Source organism: Leopardus geoffroyi, chromosome B2 (genome assembly GCF_018350155.1).
Source record: "Leopardus geoffroyi isolate Oge1 chromosome B2, O.geoffroyi_Oge1_pat1.0, whole genome shotgun sequence".
In the NCBI taxonomy this organism is placed as follows: Eukaryota; Metazoa; Chordata; class Mammalia; order Carnivora; family Felidae; genus Leopardus; species Leopardus geoffroyi.
In genome coordinates this window covers 13,374,651-13,384,528 of record NC_059332.1, presented here as the reverse complement: position 1 = coordinate 13,384,528, position 9,878 = coordinate 13,374,651, and positions in this window count along the sequence as shown.

Genomic DNA, 9,878 nt, shown 5'->3' with positions numbered 1-9,878 from the left:
CATCCCTGGAATAAATTCCACTTGATCATGGTATATGGTCCTTTTAATGTCTTATTGATTTGGTTTGCTAATATTTTATTGAGGATTTAAAAATCCATGTTCATCAGGGATATTGGCCTGTGATTTTTCTCTTGTGATGTTTTTGTCTAGTTTTGGTATCAGGCCTCATAAAATATGTTTGAAAGTGTTCCTTCTTCCTCAGTGTTTTTGAATAATTTGAGATGGATAGTCATTAACTTCTTTAAATGTTCGGTAGAATTCACCCGTGAAGCCATCTGGTCCTAGACTTTTGTTTGGGGGATATTTAAATTACTTATAATTGGTTTATTCAGATTTTCTATTTCTTCATGATTCAGTCTTGGAAGGTTGTGTGTTTCTAAAAATTTATCCATTTCTTCAAGGTTTTCCCATTTGTTGGTGTACAATTGTTCCTAGTAGTCTTATGATCCTCCACATGCAAATGGAAGTATGCTTGATGTTGTCCCAGAGGTTCTTTAAACTATACTTATATTTTTTATTCTTTTTTTCTTTTTTCCTGTTCTGATTGGGTGATTTCTACTACCCTGTCTTTCAGATCACTGATCTGTTCCTCCACATCTTCTAATCTGCAGCTGATTCCCTCTAGTGTATTTTTCATTTCAGGTGTTGTATTCTTTACCTCTGGTTCTTTCTTTTATTTTCTAATACTTTATTCAAGTCTGTACAGTGTTCCTCTATTCTTCTCCTGAATTCAGTGAGCATCTTTATGACCATTACTTTGAACTCTTTATTAAATTACTTATGTCCATTTCATTAGGGTTTTTTCCTGGGGTTTTACCTTGTTCTTTTGTTTGGATCATATTCTGTCTCCTCATTTTGTTTGACTTACTGTGTCTGTTTCTATTAATCAGGCAGAATGGCTACCTCTCCCAGTCTTGAAGGAGTCGCCTTGTATAGGAGCATCCCCTGTGTAGACTGTGTGTGCCCGGTGGCTTTGGCAGGCCAGCTGGAGCTGGAGTGGGTGTGGGCATGGAGTCCCAGGGTGCACTGCATCGGGCCACCTTATCAGGATGGCCAGAGCTGGAGCAGGCCCAGACTAGGGGGTCCTTTCTATCTCTTTTTGAGAACTAACCTTTCCTTATCACCTCTGTATATATCTTCCTTTAAAAAGGGACATTTAGAGGGGTGCCTGGGTGGCTCAGTCAGTTAAGCATCTGGCTTCGGCTCAAGTCATGATCTTGTGGTTCATGAGTTTGAGTCCCTGTGCTGACAGCTCGGAGCCTGAAGCCTGCTTCAGATTCTGTGTCTCCCTCTCTCTTTCTCTGTCTCTACCCCTTGCCATTCACGCTCTGTCTCTCTGTCTCTCAGAAATAAATAAACATTAAAAAAAATTTTAAAGGGACATTTAGTATTTTCCTGTCACATTTGTATTATAAAGCAAGTATGCTTTGAGAGAGAAATGAGAAATTTGAGTCTGTAATGATGATTCAAAACATTCATCCTGAACTTCCATGATAAAAATATATACTGAAGTTGCTTCTTAGTGATACTATGAATTTACTATTAAAAATGTAAAATTATGATAGCTGAAATTTACTCTTTTTTTTATTTTTAAATTTTTATTTTTATTTGCTGGGGGAGGGCCAGAAGGAGAGAGAATCTTAAGCAGGCTCCACACTCAGCATGGAGCCCCATGTGGGGCTCAATTCCGTGAGCCTGGGATCATGACCTGAGCCAAAATCAAGAGTCACTCAATTGACTGAGCCACAAAGGGACCCCAAGGGTACTATTTCTATCTTGCAGTCTTAAGGAAAGTATCTATCCTTATTATTTTCTCAGATTAACCAATAAATGATAATCTTCAAGGGCACAAATCACACTGGACTCGGAGCCAGGGAAGAGTACTTAATTTCAGCATCCAGTGGGTCTCCCTGACTTTTCTACACATCAGTTCTTCCAGGGAAAGAAAGAAAGAAAGAGAAAGAAAGAAAGAAAGAAAGAAAGAAAGAAAGAAAGAAAGAAAGAAAAAGAAAGAAAGAAAAAAGCAGCATTCAGCTTCAAACGACCGGTAGGGCTATTGTAAATATTAATAAGCAATCAATTACCTTTAAATGCTTTGGAGAACAGTTCCACACAATAACAAAGCATCATTACATACAGAGGAAAGATGCTCACAGACAGTGAGACTTGTAAAAAGACCTCCCACTGAAGCCTGCAATGTTGTTACAATTGTATTCTCTGGTGGCATCTAACACAGGGTCATGACCTTCTGGGAAGACAGTTACATTTGAAAGAGAAACCCATTTTTTTTTTAACGTTTTATTTATTTTTGAGGCAGAGAGAGACAGAACATGAATGGGGGAGGGGCAGAGAGAGAGGGAGACACAGAATGGGAAGCAGGCTCCAGGCTCTGAGCCATCAGCCCAGAGCCTGATGCGGGGCTCGAACTCACGGACCGCGAGATCGTGACCTGGCTGAAGTCGGACGCTTAACCGACTGAGCCCCCCAGGCGCCCCGAGAAACCCATTTTAAAGCAAGTATATATCTTTGTGGTGTTTACACCTTACACTATTTCTTGTTGGGAATCAGCTTTTTTTTTTTTTTTGCTCATTGAAACTGTTCAGTTCACTGGGGCTTATTCTCTGCTTTGACCACAGCCAGGATGAAAGACAGCTTTAATTCTACTTGCCTGTTTTAGGGAAGATTTTCAGCGTTTTCACTGAATGTGTTGCTATGTTGGAGCTGACCTGCAGTGTGGTTCAATCTTAGCGACAGGCAGCATGGTGGGGAGGCTTTGGAGCCAAGTGGATTTGAATTCCCAACAGGCTCCACTGCTGATGAACTGTGTGGCCTCAGGCAAGTCACTGAGCCACCCTAAGCCTGTTTCTTCAGGTATAAAAAAGATATGGTAATACAACACCTTGCAGGAGTTTTGCAAAGATTAAAGTTTTAGATACGTAAGGATATAAAATTCAGTTCTTGGCATAGAATGGCCCTCATAAATGCTTAGTATACCTAGAACGGTCACTCATAAATATGGTTCATGGAATTAAAAACACCAAAAGATAAAGTACACGAATGCTAACCCACCCACATTATAGATGATTAGTTTGGATTCAGGATTAGATTTGAAACATCTTTTAAGACATATGCCGGGAAGATAAATTAACATTCATGTGCCTTGAATGTCTTAAGTTTTCTAGTTCCTGACTTGTGGTATAAAATTTGTAATACAGTCTAAGTTTTTATACACTCCCCATTTTTTTCATTTTACTAACTTTGAACGAACAAGTAAACCCATAGCATCGTCTACCTTATTGGTAATTAAAGCTTCAGCAGGGGGACGGAGCAGTAAAAATGAAACATTAACTCGAGTTATTCGAGGAAAGTCCAGAATCTAGGAGAAGATATGGTGGAATTTCTAGGAAAAGCTTAGGTTATTGATGCTGCTGGGGTGCTATTCGATGGTCATTTACTTCGAAACTAGTGGGAATTAACTGAAAAGGAATTTGGGCATAGCCATCTCACCCTTTCACTAAATCAGAATTGGAGAAAGCATCTAGGGCATTTAGCTATTCTCTGGAGAATGTAACTATTTCTTAATTACCTAACTAGGAAACTCATGTGCCCCTGGAGAGTTTTAGGGAAACATCACAGAGATTTTGTGAAAATTGCAGCCTCTGGGGGCAGGTGCCCCAGCGTGAATCTCCCACGGGAAGTCAGGTCCTGACGCGGCCAGTTCTCCCTGCCCAGCATCTCCTCCCCAATCCCTTCCTATTACCGCTCCCCTCGGGAAAGGTAACTTCCTGCGTGGCCCGCCAGCTCCCAGTCTCTCCCCACAGCTGCCTGTTGCGCGCTCTGCTGACGGAGTTATCGTCCTAACTTCCAGGGAGCTCAGAGTCTTGGGGTGGGAATACCAGGTAAAAAAAGGCCACCTAATAAGGTGCTATCATACTTACTCACTAACTACCTAACGAATGTTCTACAAGTACCTATGATGTGCCAGGAATGTGCAAAGCACGTGGCAACAGGGGTGTCTGACATTCCTTGGAGTCAGAAAAAGCTTCCAAGAGGCAGTAGCATGAACTGCATCTTGAGAGGTGAGCAGATGGCTTCCGGGTAGGGAACCTCAGACAAGGACAAAATCCACATTCGGAAAAAGAGGGGCCTGGGAGGGCAAAGCTGCCGGGGTAGTTCTTGTGGCTGGAGCACAGCTGCAATATCATTAAGGGCTTGAGCTTGAGGCCAACACCGTCTGGGGCCCCACGTCCAGAACACACACCCTCTATGTCTGTGTGATTCCATTTGTCCTTCTGGCTCAGCCTGGGGAGTGCGTCTTCAGAGAGGCCTTTCTTATTACTTTAGTTCGCACTTATTTACTCCCATAATGCCGTGTCCTTTTTTTCCTAACACAAATAATTGTAAATAAAGAATTACTTAGGTCATTAGTTAGTGTTTGGCTCTCCTTCTCCTTCAAAATTTCAGTGCAGTGAGACCAGGCTTAGGTCTGCCAGTTCACCCAGTGCAGTGCCTGACATGTAGTAAGTGACCTAAAGTAAGTATTTCTGAGTGAATAATGATATGCACTTATGGTCACTTTTCCTTTTCAGAATGTGACCATATTACTTGTAAATATTTGGCAAAACAATTCGAGAATCCGGGATGTATTCTCTAGTCTAGTTTGAGATTGTTCTTCACCTTGCCTTGATAGCCAACAACACACATAGGATTGCTTTGTCCTTGGCCTGTACACACACACACACACACACACACACACACACACACACACACACATACTCATATACCTCTGTGCATTTTTGTGCTTGCATCCAGAAGCCAATATGTATATATCAAGGGGATGACCTAGGTAGGAAATGCTATTCCAGCTGAGTCTTGAATGTTTTTATATGAAGTCAGCAATCTAAGGGCAGACTTTATACAGCTGACCCTGGAACAATGCGGGGGTTTGGCACCAACCCCCCAGGTAGTCAAAAATCCACATGTAATGTCCCTAAAACTTTACTAACAGCCTTACTGTTGACCAGAAGGCTTACATAAACAGTCAATTAACACATATTTTGTATATGTATTATATACTGTATATACTGTATTATATACTGTATTCTTATAATAAAGTAACTAGGAAAAAGAAAATGTTATTAAGAAAATAAGGAAGAGAAAATACATTTACACTACTGTGCTATATTTACACTTTTGAAATCTGCAGACACGTGGGCCTGCACAGTTCAAAACCATGTTGGTCAAGGGTTAACTATACTTGGAAACGTTCAGAACTGCCTTTGTTCCACAAAAAAAGGGTAACACCCAAATCTCTTAAAACATCAAACATAGACAGTAATTATGAATATCAAGTCTCTTGATATCTTATAGTTTACCTAGATCCTGGCTTCAAATATCACTTTTGTGTTTGTCTTAGGTTGGATGCCCCAGACGCAGACCCTGAGGCAAGGATTTGTGTGCAAATGATTTAGTAAAGAGGTGCTCCCAGGGCAGACTGGCAAGGAGGAGGGGGATACAAGGAGGGGAAGGATAGAAAGCAAGGCAAGAGTACAGTCCTAGGTGGATTGCTCAGTAAATATTTTTGAATGAATACATGAGTGAAACACACCAGAGTAGTAATATCAATTATCCACTAGATTGTAGATTCTTTGGTGACTGGGGCTGTCTTACTTATTTTGATATTCCACATTGTATCTAACATAGTTCTTCCTTTTTCCAAATTTTCAGTAAACATTTACAGAAAGAGGTAAGCTCTACTGAATTAAAAAATATGCGGGGCGCCTGGGTGGCGCAGTCGGTTAGGCGTCCGACTTCAGCCAGGTCACGATCTCGCGGTCTGTGAGTTCGAGCCCCGCATCAGGCTCTGGGCTGATGGCTCAGAGCCTGGAGCCTGTTTCCGATTCTGTGTCTCCCTCTCTCTCTGCCCCTCCCCCGTTCATGCTCTGTCTCTCTCTGTCCCAAAAATGAATAAACGTTGAAAAAAAAATTAAAAAAAAAAAATATATGCTTCCTCGTAGATAAGAAGGTACACTAGTGTTAATATTTGGAACTATGGATAATTTTCTAAGATAATCCAAAGGTTTAAGATTTTTACAGAAAATGATTATCACATTTGATTACATCTAAGACATCACTGAATATATGACACATCGTTCATTATTTTATGTTCTATGGAGGCAGAAAAAAAATGCTGTCAAACTATGACCAAGTGATTTATCACTTGAATTTTTATGTTACACTCATTGTAAGAACTTTTAAAGACTTACTTAGCAAAGATATTTTATATCATGTTCATACGATGTGAAAAGGAAAACAGAACTGAAATGAATTTGTTAAGCATCCCTAAAACTTTTTCATATTCAGAATCCAACTCTTTGGAATCGTTTTTTGACACGGAGTCATTAATACCGTGTTTCTGATCAAGAATATCCGGAAGATGGCCGACTAGGCAGATCCTGTGATAACAATGAAAAGAGCAATCCAAACAGTTTAAAGCTAAGTTCTCTCTTCCTGTATTATGGAGAAGTCTGTTTTGCTTGCTGTTTTCACGAAAGGCCATTTATCTCTCAACACCTCAAGTGGAACAGTTACAGGGACACGACCTCTTAGTTGTTTCCCTGAATCATTTGTGGTTTTGAAGAAAAGTGTCCACCTGGGTCCGAGGTGCCAGGAAGGGGGCCAAGAGGGCCTTAGAAACCCATGCCTTATACATCCTCAGACAGACAGTGCACCTAGGAACCAATGAACCATTCTGTACTTTAACCGACTAGGTTCAGTCATCATCTGGCATGCCTCCTGGGGGCCAAGTGGACCCAGGGGTCAGAGGGACCTGTATTGTGGATCTTTGACAAGAAATACAATTGCTGAGAAGTCTGTTTTGTTTGCTATTGCTATGAGCATTGTGAGACCTTTCCTGGATGTAACCCGCCGTGTAGTAAAATGGGTTATAAATCTCCCTAAATGAATGTAGTCTGATATGTAATAAAATGAGTAACTATAGTAATTGTACACAAACTAACTGGCGTCCTTCGCTTCTGTAATCTTGCTTGCTTAACACATTCCTCCCCTTCCCCCTTTTTTCTCCTCCCACCACAAGTAACGGACAAAGCCTTCTCGCCGAAGGACAGACAGACAAAGGACGCCCAATCAGAAAACCACAAATGTCCTTACTTTAGAATTTACCAATCAGGACCCTCACTCACCTATGCTGTTTGTCCCTGTCTATAAAAACCCTATACCAACTCTGATCGAGGCCTCTTAGCGTCACCGGCAACGAGTGCGCAGAGGTCCAGGTTCGAACCTGTAATAAACGACCCTTGCCGCTTGGCTTTGACTCACGACTCTGGTGGTCTTTTGTGGGAGGTTTTAGAACATCGGGCATTACAACAGGCATGTCAGACTCTCCACAGTTAATCCCGAGAGGAGGCCACATTGAAAAAGGCAGGAGGGATGGAGACACGGTTGGGAACCAAACTCCCCGTGACACTAACTACAAACGGGAGGGACGCCACAAGCCCAGAGGGGAGAGAGGCACAGAACCCACAGCAGGCAAGCCAGACTGGAGGGCCTGCACTGAGAAGATGAGTCCCCATAAATCTGGCTTTGAAAACCAGTGGGGCTTCCCTTCGTGAGGCTTTTTTTTTTTTTTTTTTAATTTTTTTTTTTTTTTCAACGTTTATTTATTTTTGGGACAGAGAGAGACAGAGCATGAACGGGGGAGGGGCAGAGAGAGAGGGAGACACAGAATCGGAAACAGGCTCCAGGCTCTGAGCCATCAGCCCAGAGCCTGACACGGGGCTCGAACTCACGGACCGTGAGACCATGACCTGGCTGAAGTCGGACGCCCAACCGACTGCGCCACCCAGGCGCCCCTCGTGAGGCTTTTACAACCAGCGGTTTGTACTTTAAAATCAAGCTTGGCTCTCGGAGAGCCAGAGGTTAATGGGAAACTGAGTCCCTGCCCTTACAGAGACAGCCTAACAAACAACCCCATGTAGATACAGCATAGAAACAGCAGTTTATTTATTTATTTTTATTTTATTTATTTTTTTTAACCTTTATTTATTTTTGAGACAGAGAGAGACAGAGCATGAATGGGGGAGGGTCAGAGAGAGGGAGACACAGAATCTGAAACAGGCTCCAGGCTCTGAGCTGTCAGCACAGAGCCCGACGCGGGGCCCGAACTCACGGACCGTGAGATCATGACCTGAGCCGAAGTCGGACGCTTAACCGACTGAGCCACCCAGGCGCCCCAGAAGCAGCAGTTTAAAAAGCACTTCCTGCCACCTCTCATACCACAAGCAGCCCAGCAGGGTCTAGGCCACTCCCAAATGACTCCCACCCTGGAGAGAGAGGCACATGACCACACACACCGGTTCAACTGCAGCTCTAGCAGCGAAACCTTATAAATGGCAGTGCGGAGAGAGTGCCCTGCTGATCGATGGACTGCAGCCCCAGCAGACACCCCAGGGGCAGGCATCTAGGGGCAGCCTGACTGCAGGCCCTGGCCACCACCAAAAGCCTCTCAGGGAACAAGGCAGGGAGAGCACCCTGCAGTTCAGTGCAGCTGCAAATGGGCTGAGGCCAGGCATCTGGTCTAAGTACTGGCCCTGCCCAGCTATAAGCGACGGTGGCCTCAGATCGGCCCCCCAACAACGCAGGGACCAAACCAGGCCCACAACGGGCCAAGGGGCCCATTGCAGCTGACTGGACTAAAGGCAAACACAGCCCAGCCACAGCCATAGGGTGCGTGTAGCCCACGTAGAAGACACCCCTGAAGCGGTGAACGGGGGACACTGTGCCACAGGACATCACAAGATCCCTTCTTCATAAGGCCACTCCACTACTTTCAATACCAGGAGATGTAATTGACTTTCCTAATATACAGAGACAAACAGAGAGTGAGATAAAATGAGGGGATAGAGGAATATGTCTCAAATGAAAGAATAGGACAAAACCACAGCCAAAGTGGTAAATGGATGGAGATAAGCAATATACCTGATAAAGAATTCGAAGTAATACTCACTGGACTTCAGAAAAGAGTGGAGATTGCCGTGAGACCCTCAAAGAGATAAAAAAGATAAAAAAAGAACTAATCAGAGGTGAAGAACTCAATAAGTGAAATTAAAAATGCACTAGAGGGAATAAAGAATAGAGTAGAGGAAGCAGAAGGACGGGTCAGTGAACAGAACATTCATTTGAAGAAATAATAGCTGAAAACGTCCTGATTCTGGCTAAGGAAAAAGACCTCTATATCTAAGAAACAAGAGAGTCCCCAACAATATCAACCCAGGGAGGTCCACACCAAGACAGACAATAATTAAAATGGCATAAAGTAGTGATAACACGTGATTTTAAAAGCAGCAAGAGAAAAGAGAACAGTTACATACAAGGGCACCAGAGATTTTTCAGCAGAAACTTTGCAGGCCAGCAGGGAGTGGCCTGATGTATTCAGAGTGCTGACAGGAAAAAATCTGCAGCCAAAAACATCCAGCAAGGCTATCATTGAGAATAAAAGGAGAGATAAAGAGTTTCCCAGACAAATGAAAGTTAAAGTAATTAATCATCACTAGAGCAGCCTTACAAGAAATGTTAAAAGGATTTTTTGAGTGGAAAGAAAAGGCCATAATCAGGAGTAAGAAAATTATGAATGGAAAAGATTTCACGGGTAAATACAAACATGATAAAAAATAGTAGATTAATTGCTTATAGAACCAGTACAGGGGTTAAAGCACAAAATCAGTAACATCAATTTAAAATCTATAAAAGTCAATTAAGGAATTCACAAAATAAAAGGATGCAAAGTATGACATCATATACATAAAACAGTGTGGGAGGGGGAGTAAAAATGTAGTGCTTTTAGAATGAGTTCAAACTTA